Below are 15,147 nucleotides of genomic sequence, written 5' to 3' on the forward strand. Positions count from 1 at the left end.
CAAATGATAACTGGCTCAGAATTTCTAGGCAGAATCACTCTAAGTCAGCAGGCAGGAAGCTGAGAAACAACTCAGTTTGCATCCAGAACCTTCAGAAGCCTCAGGAATTGGTAGCACAGGTGCTTTTAGAAGTGAGGGTAAACAAGGGGCAGGAAAGGAGACAGTTGATTAAAAGTCTTTTACAAAGCAGTAAGGTGCACAGATCCCCTCCTCAACTCTGCACGGACGGGTGAGTGTCCCTCTCTGCCACACCCCTCCCCAGAAGACTGGAGTCTTATTCTCTAAGGAGGACAAAACAGAAGATCTACAGACACCAGACCAGTTGAGTACTCGGGCCAGAGTGCTTGGTTGAAAACAGAAGGATTAACTGAAAATCCCCAACCTCCCTCCCTGACTCTACTCCTAAAATGCTGGCATCCAGGGTAACACTCTTCAGACAGGAGATTGGAAGACCTCCTCTGGGAAACACGATCGGCCTGAGATTCAAATGCCCAGTGACGTACCATAAATGCCCTTGTGCACGTGGTTCCCAGTCTGATTTTTAGCCCCCCTCTAACACCTGGAAACAAACAGCCAAGGATTACAGGACATCTGAGGCAAGTCTCAGATATGAAAGGCAAACTCCAGAACAGACAAACAAAGAAGTAACCTGAAGTAAACAGAAACTATGCAAGGACATGAGAATTACTCCCCATTCTTGTCAAAAACAAACAGAAAACTGCCACTGTTACTTTCAGAGAGGTAACAACAGAGATTACAGCTTAAAACAAGAATAGAATTGTTTCAGGAAGGAAGAAATAACGACGTAGTGAGCGTATCATATAGCTCAGCCATAAACAGGATTTACACAATCCAAATGATGTAATCTGCTATGATATCATCAAAGTATGATGCAGCTATACTAGGAGAAGTGAGCAGTGATGGGCACTAAAACTCTGCCTTAATCTTCCACATGGGAAGGTAAGAGCTAATGCTTAAACCTGAAAAAAGAAAAAGATCACATGATGAACAGTAATAGCGAGAGACACGTATGCAAATATGAAAAGAAAAAGTAAAATAACTGAAAGTGATAGCCTTGAGAATGAGGAAGTAGGACAGCTGGGTGTGGTGCTACGGGATTGATAGGCTGATATTTTTAGTAATGAACTTTGAGAACTGTTTGGCTCTTGAAACTACGTGTATTGAATTTTTATAAAAAATAAAAACGAAATTATAAAAGAGCTTAGGCTCTGGCATCAGCCTGCCTGGATTAGTAACTGGTTCTCATCACTGGCTCCTTGTAAGATGTTGGACAATCTACTTAAGCTCTATGTGACTCGATTTATTTCCTCATATGTTTAGAGGGAATCATAGCAGTACTGCCTGATAGAATTGTTGTTAGAGTGAAATGAGGTAATGCGTGTGAAGCCATGTAACACGGGACCCAGCACGTGGTACGTGCTCAGTAAATGTTACCTACTATTGTTTTCATTATTGTTGCTTTCTCACCCCTAAAGATCTGATTTAATTGGTCTGGGGTGTAGCCTAGGTATAGAGAGTTTGAAAAGTTACCCAGATGACACTAACCCACAGCAAAGGGAAACCAGTGGTCCACAGCCTAGAGGAAGCCAGCTAGGTGAGCAACATAACTATTGCTAAAAAAAGATGATCCCTGGATGCTTCCTTGTCAGTCATCTCCCTCTAGCCCTATACCATCTAGAGGATAAAAAGATGGAGTGTTAACCCCACAGTGTCTCTCATTTTATTAAAGAGTAGTTACCCACCTGGAAAGTTGACTATACACCGAAGTTTTCTAAATTGAACCCATTTGCTCACTGAATTAGATTTGATTTAAGACATAGGAGAATGCTGACCCTGAAATATACTAAGGCTCAAGCTTAAGAATGTAGCAAAAATCTTAAGAGCACACTATTTAAGCATAAAAAACATTATGGAAAATATTAATAACCTCTAAACTTTGGCGGGAGGTGGTTCAACAAGTGGTATCTTTAGAGCACTTAGGTTGAACCAACATCAAAAGCTCAGGGAAAAATTCACTTATGTCAGCTTTAGTGATGTACAGGTCTCCCCCAAATCTCCTGGTTAAAAATTTCCAACACAACTCAAAACTAGCTTAAGCAAAATAAAGGGAATATGTAGGCTCAGAAGGCGGGAAGGGATCAGTGATAGAATGAAGGCAAGAGCAGAGGGAACCAGCTCTGGAAGGCCTTGGAGGCCAGCACTGGAATTTGTGGTGCTTGCTGTGTTCCAGGGTCTCCCGGGGACGTGCAGGACACAGCAATGAAAGCAACAATAAAAACCAGAGAGGTAAATATATAGTGCATAAAAATTAAAAGACAGCCATGTCAGAGGATGGAGAATCGTTCAGGAGCTGAGGAGGCTGATGAGCTCCAAGGAGGAAGGGACAGAGGTTGTAGGGAAAACCACAGTAAGACTTTGGCTTTCCTCTGGGTGAGATGAGAATCCTTTGAAGGGTTTGAGCAGAGCAGTGACAAGGTGTAATTAACGTTTCAAAACACTGTACAGGCAGACAACTAAATGACCTCTTTGCTGCATGGAAAATGGACTGCATCAAGGCAAAGCAGGAGCAGGAGGACAAGGAAAATGCTACTGTCATTTTCCAGAGGAGACACAATGAAGGTTGAACCTAAAGTTGTTATGATGGAGATAAGACTCTGTCACATTATCAGGATCAGGTTCCAGTTCAAAGGTGGAGATGAAAGAACGTGCTGACGGATCCCACCTGGGCTGCTACGAGAGAGCGTCATGTTTGATGCCTTGCTCCCAGGACTCTCTCCCTCCCCAGCCATCCTCAAGCATGTGTCCATCCATCTTCCATCTCTGCCTGTCTCTTGGCTTCACTCTAATTTTCCACGTGGCAGGAGATAGTATGATGTCCAAGAGCCCCAAATCCACACTCTCCCATTTAGCGGCCATGGAAGCTCACTTCCTATTTATATATCAGACCTCAGCAAAGCCCTGTCTGAGTCAAGGATCCAACCGTTGTACCAATCACTGTTGTCAGGAAGATGGGATATGATGATTGCCCAGGCTTGGGATACACACTTGTCTCCGTGGCCAGGGCAGCAGGGCAAGTTACTGAAATCGGGAGTTAGGAAAAGCATTCCAGACAGGCAAAAACCAACTGTTACCACAGTCTAAGCACCCCTCCCCCGCAACTGAAACCCAAATTATTTTCCCTTTGAGTTTTATCCAACTCCTATGGACCCTGAAGACTCTGCCTTTTCCCTAAACTCAGAGCAGTTTTCAATTTGGGGCACCTACCTCAAAAGAAATATTTTTCTTTTGCTATCAAACAATAAGTACCCAAATTAAAAGTCACAGTGATTTTAAATCTGGCCTCGGTATCTGACTTAGTTTGTCATTCAAAAGCAGGAGGATTGGGGAGGGGGAAGAGAGAAAGTTCATCTCGAATTGCCAGAAAGATCTTTGATTCCAAACCGCCCCCCCCCCCCGCCCAGTTTAATTACTGAAAGAGATTTTTCTCTCAAATGTTTTCGCAAAGAGCTGCGCGAAGAAGCATTTCCAGTTGGTTCTCTGAGCACCCTGAGATGTTTTAGAGCAAGGCCGGCCTGCATTTTTATCATCCCCGGGCCTTTCTGCACTCTTGGTCAGTTAAGGATTCTTGGCCCCAAACCAGCTCCACCACTAATGTTTGTATGCTTTGGAAAAACTGCTGAAGAATTGAGGAAACAATCCATGATCTGAAAGAATTTACACATTGTGGTAATGCAGGATTTTGAAAAGCGAGTTTTACAAATGGCAGGGGCCCCTGCGCCCTGTCCACATTAACATCCAGGGACTTCCGTGCAATCAGGGCCTGATCACAGAACCCACCACAGCTGCCATGCTCATCCTTCCCCTGGAACACCTGCTCCCACACTCGCTGAGAAAGAACTGATTTATGTTGACAGTTTCTTACCCCAAACAACCCTGGGCTGTTTATAGTACATATCATACACTAGTGAGGTTTTCTTGTTCTCTTTTTTCCCAGACGCCCCTCCAGTTCCTCCTTGCCTGCTTTCATTCTTGTCCGTATGCCACCTGGAAGCAGCAAATGCAGCCGCCCCCCTTGCTCTTCTGCATACCAGAGGCAACCATAATATTTACTGTGGCAGTGAGAGGCCTTCCTGCTGTCCTCGCAGCTCAGATGGTGGTGAGAGACAGGGAGAGCCAAATGCGGAACCAGGGCTCTTTCCCAGAGAAGCGTTCTGCTCTGACCCAAACTCCTGGTGTGATCCTGTACAGAAGCCCCCCTCCTTGGCCACCTGGGACACGGTAACCAGGGAACTCCGAGAAGTTTCCCAAAAATGGAACAGTGTCCCTCTAGGTGTTCAAGAAAAAGATTGTTTTTTTGGAAGAGAGTTACAGAAGAGATGAAAACATCTGGTTGAATTTGAATTTTGAATTTGAATCTAAAAATAGATTTCATGTACCCCAGAGACAACAAAGATAGTATGTTAGAGGACAGGAAGAAAATAATATAACTATTTATTTGTAAATATAATGTTTGTGTATGTTTAAAGTAAATATATTAGTACAGAAGGCTAAGTATGTCATTTAAAAATGAATGAATACGCTTAAATTGAAGCTACATGCTCAAATTGTTTTTTATTGCTGATGATCATAGGAGTTTGATGATTAAAGGAGTTTGGAAACGATTAAATTAGGAGATACTTATGCTCTTTTCTCACTGAAATTCTGTGGTTCTGTGGTTTTATGTCCTGGGACAAAGTCTGCTGTGGTAGAGCCGATAAAAGGAGGTGAAGGCAGACAACTGTCTGTCCAGGGCTTGCCAGATTCCAGTAGCCTTTCTGCCGTCTGAGCCTCTAGGCCCTATCACCACTCCTGGAGGGAGCGAGAGTGTGAGCAGCTCTCGGGGAGGAGGTGAGGGAGGTTTCAGGCCCAGGGCACACGATGGGCCTTGCTGCTGCCCCATGGTGCCATCTGGGGGCTCCCTCCCTTGTGCAGGTTCAGTGTCACCAGGCATTGGGACCAGGCTTCTAGTCTTTACAGACTGTGTCACCAAATGGCACCATCTTCTCCTACTTCTGTTTAGGTGGTTCTCTGTCCGATGCAGACCATGTTGTCCAGCTTTAGAATGGAAAAGTCTGTCTCTTGATCATCTGCTCCAAGTCTGACCACTTTGTCATTCTTTGTTTGGGATTTAATATATGATTTTTAAAATCTTTTCACTTTTCTTTACTCCTTTCCCATTTGACTTTTCTCATGTACTTGTTCATCATTTTCCTTCTTTCTGTTATTCAATTTCACCTTTGTCTTCTCTTATAAGGATCTGTGGCCAAATCCCTTTAGGCAATTCAGATTGCCAGTGCCCCATGCCGTTTGGTAATCATTTTTTAAAGATTGTATATGGAGTCCAAACCTTCACTTCAATTGCTCCCCATTCCCTTCAGTGCATCTAACCTCTCCTGGAAAACCCCCCTGCCTGGAAAATTCCGATTTATTTTTTTTTAAACACAGTTTAGATGTCATCTCTTCCAAAAGCCCTCCCTGTTCCTTATACACCATTCAAACAAGCTAATCAATCCCTTCATTGTATTTTCTACACACACTTCTTTTTTATAATTGAGATATAATTGACATATATTACATTAGTTTCAGGTATACAACATAATGATTTGATATTTGTGTATATTGTGAAATGATCACAATAAGTCTAGTTAACATCCATCACCACACAGAGTTACAAATTCTTTTTTCATGTGATGAGAACTTTTTTTTTTTTTTTTTTTTGCTGCATTGGGCTGCTGCGCTTGGGCTTTCTCTAGTTGCAGCAAGCGGGGGCCACTCTTCTTTGCAGTGTGCGGGCTTCTCATTGTGGTGGCTTCTCTTGTTGAGAAGAGAGCCTAGGCGTGCAGGCTTCAGTAGTTGTGGCACATGGGCTCAGCAGTTGTGGCTTGCGGGCTCTAGAGCGCAGGCTCACTAGTTGTGGCGCAGGACTTAGTTGCTCCGCGGCATGTGGGATCTTCCCAGACCAGGGCTCGAATCCATGTCCCCTGCATTGACAGGTGGATTCTTAATCACTGAGCCACCAGGGAAGCCCTGTGATGAGAACTTTTAAGATGTACTCTCTTAACAACTTTCAAATACACAATATTTAATAATATTATTAATTATATAATATATAATTAATATATAATATTATATAAAAATTATATAATATATAGTTAATAATATATTATTAACTATAGTCACCATGCTGTACATCACACCCCATGAAATATATTTTATAACTGGAAGTTTGTACCTTTTGAGCACCTTCTGCACAAACTCCTTTCACGGCACCAATGACACTTGTCTCCCTTCCTCTGCTAGTCTGTAAACTCACCCAAGGTCAAGGCTGGAGCCCTGCCCAGCAGCTTCTAGCACAGTGCCTGGTACAAAGCAGGCTCTTAAGAAATGGAGTGAATGAAGGGAGAATACCTGAAGCCAACTCCTCTTGGCCTCCCTGTTGATCCACCAGGATGTGGCCAACTGCAGAGGGAACAACAGCAAAGCTAATACTTATTCCATGTGCTTTCAGTGGGAAACGAATGACATGTAACTGGCTGAGTAGAGACCACCAGACCAGTTAATCATCCACTCTATTCACGAAGAAGCAGCCCCTTCTCCTACACACGTTGATGAGTATATTCCAGGCTAAAGGACGGCATCTTCCTTGCCAGGCTCTAATTGTTAGATTGTTTCTTAAGTTCATTTTCTGTCTTTTAATCACAGTTTATGCATGACTGTTCCTGGACTTTGAGGATTCAGACTTCGCACCAGGAACACTGCCATTTTCTTGTTCCTGGAAATTCACTGGAAATTTTCCAGTCACCAAAAGGTGGAATCTAACTGAAACACAACTTTCCACAAATACAATTTTCTTCTCCAACAAAAAAATATCATTTTTTAAAAACAAATCACCAAATTGAAAACAAGAATGCCGTTTACTAACTTTGATGACTAGCTTCATCATCTGACCCATCATCCACAGCCAGGAAAAATCAGGTACTTTTTCTTCTATATCTTTTTATCTGAATTCCACCTGGCTTTCTCTCTCTCTCCCTCTCCCTCTCTCTCTCACACACACAGCCTGGACAGTGAAGCTTTCATTCCCAGGCCATGAAATTTTCTGCACCTGTGAGCACTCCTCTCTCAGTGTTATAACCAGGTCTCAGCCCTTTACACTCAAAGCTCCCTATTAGCAGCTGCCCAGAAACCGACAGAACCCGAGAACCTCCCAGGTCACCCCACCTCTGCCAAAGCATCCCTGCCCCCCAGGTCCCCACTCCCACGCTGATACACCCATCCCAACAATGTATCCGTGAAGAAAACTCCTCCCTCAAGGCAGGGCAAGCCTGTACTGTCCTCTAACTTCCCTCTCTGGTTGATGTTATCAGTCTTAGAAAACTGAACTTAAAGGCACGTATCCGAGTTCTAAGATCCTCAGCTACCTGAACACTATGGATGATTCACTGAGTCTCTGCGGGTCACAATGAAATTTAGCAAACTTGCATGTCCCCCCGGGTCTTTTTCCTTCTTTTTGTCTGATCTGTCCACTCTCTGATCTCTCTGCTTCTACATAAGGTCATCGTAAGGACAGACAAGACAATGTTTGTGAAATGCCTTAAATTTCTACGAAGGAGGTTTATAAATTCAAAATATTATTGCTTTTGGAGATGCTATTTTTAGTCCTGTGTGAACACTGTTAACATATCTTTATAGATAAATAGAGTTCCTGGTTGGATGGTGGTGATGGTGGCACAATGATATGAATGTACTTAAATGCCCCTGAAATGAACTCTTTACAGTGGTTAAGATGGCAATTTTTTTTAAGATGGTAAATTTTATGTTATGAGTATTTGACCACAATTTTTAAAATAAATATATAGTCAACAACAACAACAAAATCTTTGTATTACCTGATTGTTTAGAAAGCAGGTTTCCTGGCATCCACCTGCTCTGTGTCCCCTTTTGCTTACTTGCGTCTGCTTGCCCTCTGATCTGTGATGGAATCTCACAAAGCATGGGAGGGGACTTGAAGATCAGTGGTCCATCTCACCCCTTCATCCGACATTACATATGAGAAATGAGGCCCATCTGAACAAAAAGATCAACTCTAATTTAAAGTTCCTCCCTCCTACACTGTTGGTGGGAATATAAGTTGGTGCAGCCACTATGGAAAACAGTATGAGGTTCCTCAGAAAACTAAAAATAGAGTTGCCATATGATCCAGCAATCCCACTGGGATATATATCCGGGCGTATATCTGGGCGTATATCGGACAAAACTATAATTCAAAAAGATACATGCACCCCTGTGTTCATAGCAGCACTATTCACAATAGCCAGGACATGGTAACAACCTAAATGGCCATCAACAGATATGAACGGATAAAGAAGATGTGGTACTATATACAATGGAATACTACTGAGCCATAAAAAAGAATGAAATAATGCCATTTGCAGCAACATGGATGCAGATTATCATACTAAGTGAAGTCAGAAAGAGAAAGACAAATGCCATATGATATTACTCATATGTGGAATCTAAAATATGACACAAATGAACCTATCTACAAAACAGAAACAGAATCGCAGACACAGAGAACAGACTTGTGGTTGCCAAGGGGCAGTGGGCTGGGGGAGGGATGGAGTGGTAGGCTGAGGTTAGCAGATGTAAGCTATTATACGTGGAATGGATAAACAACAATGTCCTCCTGTACAGAACAGAGATCTATATCAGTATCCTATGATAAACCATAATGGAAAAGAATATAAAAAAAGAATGTGTGTGTGTGTGTGTGTGTGTGTGTGTGTGTGTGTGTATATATATATATATATATAACTGAATATATATATGTATAACTGGATCACTTTTCTGTACAGCAGAAATTAATACAACATTGTAAATCAACTATAATTCAATAAAAAAATATATGAAAGAACAATTTAAGGTTCCTAATTTCAGGTCAGATTCTGTTTACCTGGGGGAAAGTAGCACATCCGTCTATAACCATAATATTAGTAACTATCATAATAAAAAGCTGTAAGGACAACCTCCTTCCGCACACCCGCCCCCTGGGGCCCTGGGAGAAAGGCTACAGAAAGCGGAGCCCAGTGCACATCTCTCTGGCCTCCTCTGGGCAGGGGACACCCCCGAGGCCACTGCTCCAGGACCAACAGGCAAGGGGACACACACTGGAGTGTGTCTGATTCCCGTCCTCCTCCCCCTCAGGTTTTAGGTGACCAGCTTTCGATCTAGTACTGACTCAGACAACTGAACGCCAGGTTTCACCAGAGAATGGACATTTTACCAGTGGGTTATAAATTGTCGTTAGGCAGCTCTCAGACAGGTTGACACAACCCCCCGCTACCTTGGCTGAGTGGCACCTCAGCTACTCAACCTGCGCCTTTGGAAGATGCTCTCCCTGGATACAGGTCTGCTGAACATATGATGTGATCACCAGCCAGGGCAGAGTCCCGGGAAAGGAAGCACAACTGTGTAAGTCACAGAGACACTGTGAGAAAGTAAGAGTGGGAGGGACCTTAGCCATCTGGTCAAACCCCTCATTTCATAGATAAAGATCTGAGGACAGAGGCACTAGGGGCGGGGCCAGCAACCTGTCCAAGGCTGTCCACTCAGCGGCGTCTGGGAGTGGAGGCCAGACCATTTACCAGCTGGGATCCAGTGCTCTTTCTGCCACCCTAGTCCATCTGTGCCAGGGAGGCAGAAGGGTAGGGGGAAAAGCATGGACTTTGGAGCCAGGCCCAGCCTCACATCCCATCTCTCCTTTAATGGCCCTAAGGCTTTGGGCAAGTCATACTCTCTGAGCCTCAGTTTCCTCATCTATAAAATGGGCATAATGATTCTCATCTTTGAAGGTTGGCCTGAAGGTTAAGTTAAATGATGTGTGTGAAGTGCCAGCACAGTTCCTGGCAGAATAAGTGCCCTCACAAACAGTAGCTGTGATTTATTACTGTTCTTTGGGCCACCACGGTTCTCTGAGCACAGTGGGGCAGGATTCCAAATGCGCTGTGGGTCCTGCTTGTTGGATGAGGGCAGGCCTAGAGCACAGAGGGAGGACTCCAAGGTGGAATGGAGGGGTACACAGGAGTAAGGGTGCCCCGGCTAGCTGGAGTGCCAGGAGGTCTGAGGAACTCCATGGAGCTGGCTGGCGCATGCCTAGGACGCTGTGTTCCTTGGGATTACCAGACACCCACAAATAATTAGATGGCTTTCCCCAAAATCAGCAAGATCAGCAAAGAATAAAGCCCTTACATTTCCAGGCTAGAAAAAAAAAAGAGGCTGCCTCCCATCGGCTGGCTTGAGAGAGTGGGGCAAATTAATTCGGATGTGCCCTCCAAGCACACATAAATGAGGGTTCACAGAGTTCCCAGGGGTACACAAGGAATGCTGAATGGCTTAGTTGTCTCCAGACATAGTAACAGAAGATCCATCGAAGCCAGTGGTCCTCAAAGCGTGGTCCTTGGCCCTTTGAAATGCAGCATCTCTAGCCGCCACCCTGACGTACTGAATCCTCTGAAGATGGGCTCCAGGAGATTCTACCAAGCCCTCCAGGCCATTCTTAGGCACGTACAATTTGAGAACTGCTTGCCTGCGCCATTTCTCCTGATTTCTTGACCGACAGCACAGTAGCGGCTATCGATCTTGGCTGCACAGAAGCAGTCCGCTGCCAAGGCTACAACCCAGAGCAATTAAATCAGAATCTCTGGGATTGGAACCCGGCACCAGGTCTTTTAAGGCTCCCCAGGTAATTTCAATGTGCAGCCAAGCCTGAGATCCACTGATTTGGAGCAAGAATTTGAATGAAGCAGTAAGTCATTCATAGCATTTGTGTGTGAGCGTATCAATCAACTAGAATGCTGGGAATTACCATCTTTTCCTTTGCTCAGAGTTTTTGTGTTTGCTTTTCCCACCACTACTTCCTCAATCGTCCTCTGCAGGTTCTGCACCCCCAAGAGAAGTTCTGAAGACACTTGTCCCCCCATCCATTCACCCACCGCTACCACCATCCAATTGTTAACGTTACTGAAATCACTGACTCAAGCTAAGATGTAAGAAAAGGCTCCATTCATTCTAGGTTCTTAGGATCCAGTGTGAATCTGCAAATTGAAGACAATTATGTTTCTGTTATATGTGTGTTTCTTCTGTGTGGGATTTATCTACAGTGTTCCTATTATGTTCATGCATTTTATTCAGCTTTTGGTCCAGATCAGCACCAAAGCAGGCTAATAAGGCCTGGTTTATGTTTTGTTTAGCCTTTGAAACATGCAAGCATCTCACCTGCTAATTGGAGACAGTGGATGGGCCCCAGCACAGTGTTTCCTCAGCTGGGGGAGGGTGGAGAGGAAAAAATAAAAATAACTTTTTTCCCCTAGTATCCTGTGAACTGTACTGCAAGAAAGCTGGTGAGTCGCTTTAAATGACACTTTCAGGTTCTAATAAAAAGATGTTTTAAGGGCTTCCCTGGTGGCACAATGGTTGTGAATCTGCCTGCTAATGCAGGGGACACGGGTTTGAGCCCTGGTCTGGGAGGATCCCACATGTCGCGGAGCAACTAGGCCCATGAGCCACAACTACTGAGCCTGCGCGTCTGGAGCCTGTGCTCCGCAACAAGAGAGGCCGCAATAGTGAGAGGCCCGCGCACCGCGATGAAGAGTGGCCCCCGCTCGCCGGAACTAGAGAAAGCCCTCGCACAGAAACGAAGACCCAACACAGCAAAAATAAATAAATTAATTAATAAACTCCTACCCCCAACATCTTCTTTAAAAAAAAAAAAAGGCCACCTATTGTGTGATTCTATTTTATATATATATATATATATATGTTTTAAAATGGAGCAATAGGGTAGTTTACCTAAGATGTCATCATAAAGGCTAGGCTTACACTTTTAGCTTCAGATCAATTACTTGGAAGTTTTAGAAATCTTCAAGAAGCCCAATTTAGAAATGTGTCCAGTTCCTGGAGTTAACAATTTTACTCTGCCGATGTAACTCAAATGTTCTTTCTCAGGGGCTCCCTAGGGTGTCATCTTCCACAAAGTCTCCAGGAGTTCTGAAACTATTCTATTTAAAGAGAAATGGATATTTAATATACTCGTTCATGTTTCTCTGCACATATTAGGCTGACCATACATCCTGATCACTCTGGAACTTTCCCGTTTTAGCACTAAAGGTCCCATATTCACCTTCCACTGGGCAACTGGGACAACTGGTCACTCTATATTCTGCCCAGATCTCCTTGCTCACCATCACTTTATAAATCCTCTCCTTCCGTGGGACTCATGCACTGCCTCATCTTAAACCATCAGCACATGTGCTTAGAACACACACACACCTGGTTCCTTCCTCACAATGCGAATGCAGATACATTCATTTATTCTTCCAGAATTTCTACTTCCCATTTTTCCCATGGCTATCACCACCCTCTCTCTCCACAGGGATGATTCCAGAAACATCTTGTTCTTTTTAAACACACCACCAGGGCAAATGCGAAGACGAAAGGAAAGTGATTCCTGTGTTTCAGAGCTCAAACTAGATGAAAGAGTGCATCATAAAAGTTAACGAGTGCCTTTTTTCAATGGCGTAAATCTTTATTGCATCTCCATTCATTGCTGGATACCGACCTGCACCGAGTCCACAGTAAGCAAGCTAATAAGTGAGACAAACGTGCTCTCTTCACTCAGTAAGACTCCCTGGCATCCTAGATTTCCTTGTTCCTTGGCTTTCCATTGAACTGGGCAAACGCATCTTTGGTTTTTGCTATTCCTTATCTTGGGCTGCTAGTAGCAACTGACTGAATCCACTGCCAATTTGTTCTTTCTAACTTCAGTGCTGCTCCAAAGTTATTATAATAAACTCAATTAATTTCTCATAGTGGTTCTAAATTCTGTCCACAATGAAGTTCTTTCACCCACCCACCATGTGGTGCATGACTCTGTCATCTACCTTCCTGGGTTCAACATCATGGGATGGAGTTCCAGCTACCGTTCACCTCCTACCTTAAATTCTCCCAGGCTCATCGTGGTCATTTTCTCTTGCCCTGTTGTCTTAAATAAGGAAATGTATTTTATTCTCTCTGAGACTTCTTCCTTTACCCTCTATCACTTCCTCTTTTAACATGCTTCTTCCATCAGTACCCATCAGATGTATTTTTCTGCCTTTTGATTTCTCTTTAACATACAAATATGCTTAAATCACAATTACTCTCAAGAAAAAAAGAGGTGATCTGACTCCACTGAAACTGTGGAATTCCCACACCTTTCCCTCTTTTGACCACGCCCACCATCCATTTCTCCCACCCATTTCTCAACCCTGTGCTGTCTGTGTTTTGCTCCTGCTAAACTGAAATTTTCTTTGAAGTGGTACCAATAATCTACCTGTTAAAATGTGATGTCTCTTCTGAGTAGTCATCCATCCAAGGCTCTTGGCATCATTTGAGGGTGTTGTTGGGATTATCCTCTTTGACGTCTCTCATGTTATATACCCTGACTCTCCTGTCCTCTCACTGGACCACATCACCTCCCGTTGCCTATTCTTCTTCCTGTGCCTCTTCCAGTCTCACTCTGGACCCCATCCAGCATGGGCTTCAGTTATAGCTCCATTCTGTTGACCACACATCTATATCCCCACCTCTGAACTCTCTCCTGAGTTTTCTATCCTTATTTCTAAACACCTAATGAGCAGTTCCACATGGCAAAATCCAAAGATCCTCAAACTCAATACATCCAAGTTCATAATCATCCCTCAAACCTGTCTCCCTGCGTTTTCTGTCTTAGTCTCTGAGTCTATCCTACTAGAAACTCCTGCATCAATCTTTACTTTTTTCTAGTCCACACTTCTAAGCATTTGCTAAATAACATCATGTTATGTTCATCATCAGAACTTTTTATTACAAATAGCAGAATCAAAACTCAAATTAAACAAGAAAAAGAAATGTATTAGCTCATGGAACCAAACCATAAAAAAGGATGGATTCATGTGAATGGTACCAGATATCTCTCTCCACCTCTCACCTCAGCTTTTGTTTTTGTTTGCCCTCATTCTTGCAGGCTCCTTCATGTGGAAGGGGCCATGGCCACTAGCAGCCCTGAAGGCACATCCCATTAACAATAATGAGAAGAGACACTTAATCTATATCAGGCACAATTCTAGGCACTTCAGAGCCCGTGAGGCAAGAAAGACAAAACATGCTCTCCACATCAAATGTAGAAGATCCATAGACAAGCTCTAAACTGGGCCAGCTTGGGTCATGTACCCACCTGCTGGAGCAACCACTGGGTCTAGAACCATGAAGTAGAGTAACAAGCAGAGTTTGGATCATCCATCAGCCCCTGACCTTGAGTGTTTCAAGTAGGAGGGGTCTGATGAACCACAGCAGGTGGGAAAAAATGCAGGGTTAGACTTTGGGGCGAGAAATGGAAATGCAGAAACTCAACAGTGCTAATTCACGTTCACGGGTCTTTGCATCACCTTATGAAAACGAAGCCCATCAGGAATTGTATCTGAATAGATGCCCTACCCTCCAAAAAAAAAAAAAAAAAAGTACAGAAGAAAATCAAGACATTCCTCAGAAAACAGTTTTAAGAATACACTAGGGCTTCCCTGGTGGCGCAGTGGTTAAGAATCCACCTGCTAATGCAGGGGACGCGGGTTCGAGCCCTGGTCTGGGAAGATCCCACATGCTGCAGAGCAACTAAGCCCGTGCGCCACAACTACTGAGCCTGCACTCTAGAGCCTGCGTGCCACAACTACTGAAGCCTGCGCACCTAGACCTCATGCTCCGCAACAAGAGAAGCCACTGCAATGAGAAGCCCACGCACCGCAATGAAGAGCAGACCTGGCTCACCGCAACTAGGGAAAGCCCATGCACAGCAACGAAGACCCAATGCAGTCAAAACTATAAATAAATAAAAAATAAAAAAAGAATACACTAAAACCACAAAGAATGGGTCATCAAAGCTCAAAAATGTATGACGAGAGTTGTTAGCCTCTGCAAGCATAGAATATCTTTTTTTTTTTAAGTCTCAAACTTCTAAATAATAGTGGTTTTAATGATAAAAAGCATAATGATGAGAGAGGATGGCACGCCCTTGCA

At 43.7% G+C, this 15,147-nt stretch overlaps 1 long non-coding RNA gene across 1 annotated transcript in view; it reads right to left on the reverse strand.

The window, feature by feature from the left end:
- LOC117195639 (uncharacterized) overlaps window positions 1-15,147 on the reverse strand; it is a 206,891-nt gene that overhangs the window by 146,472 nt on the left and 45,272 nt on the right. The gene's annotated exons all lie outside the window — the stretch shown is intronic.

The sequence above is a fragment of the Orcinus orca genome, chromosome 21 (assembly GCF_937001465.1).
Source record: "Orcinus orca chromosome 21, mOrcOrc1.1, whole genome shotgun sequence".
Classification (NCBI taxonomy): Eukaryota; Metazoa; Chordata; class Mammalia; order Artiodactyla; family Delphinidae; genus Orcinus; species Orcinus orca.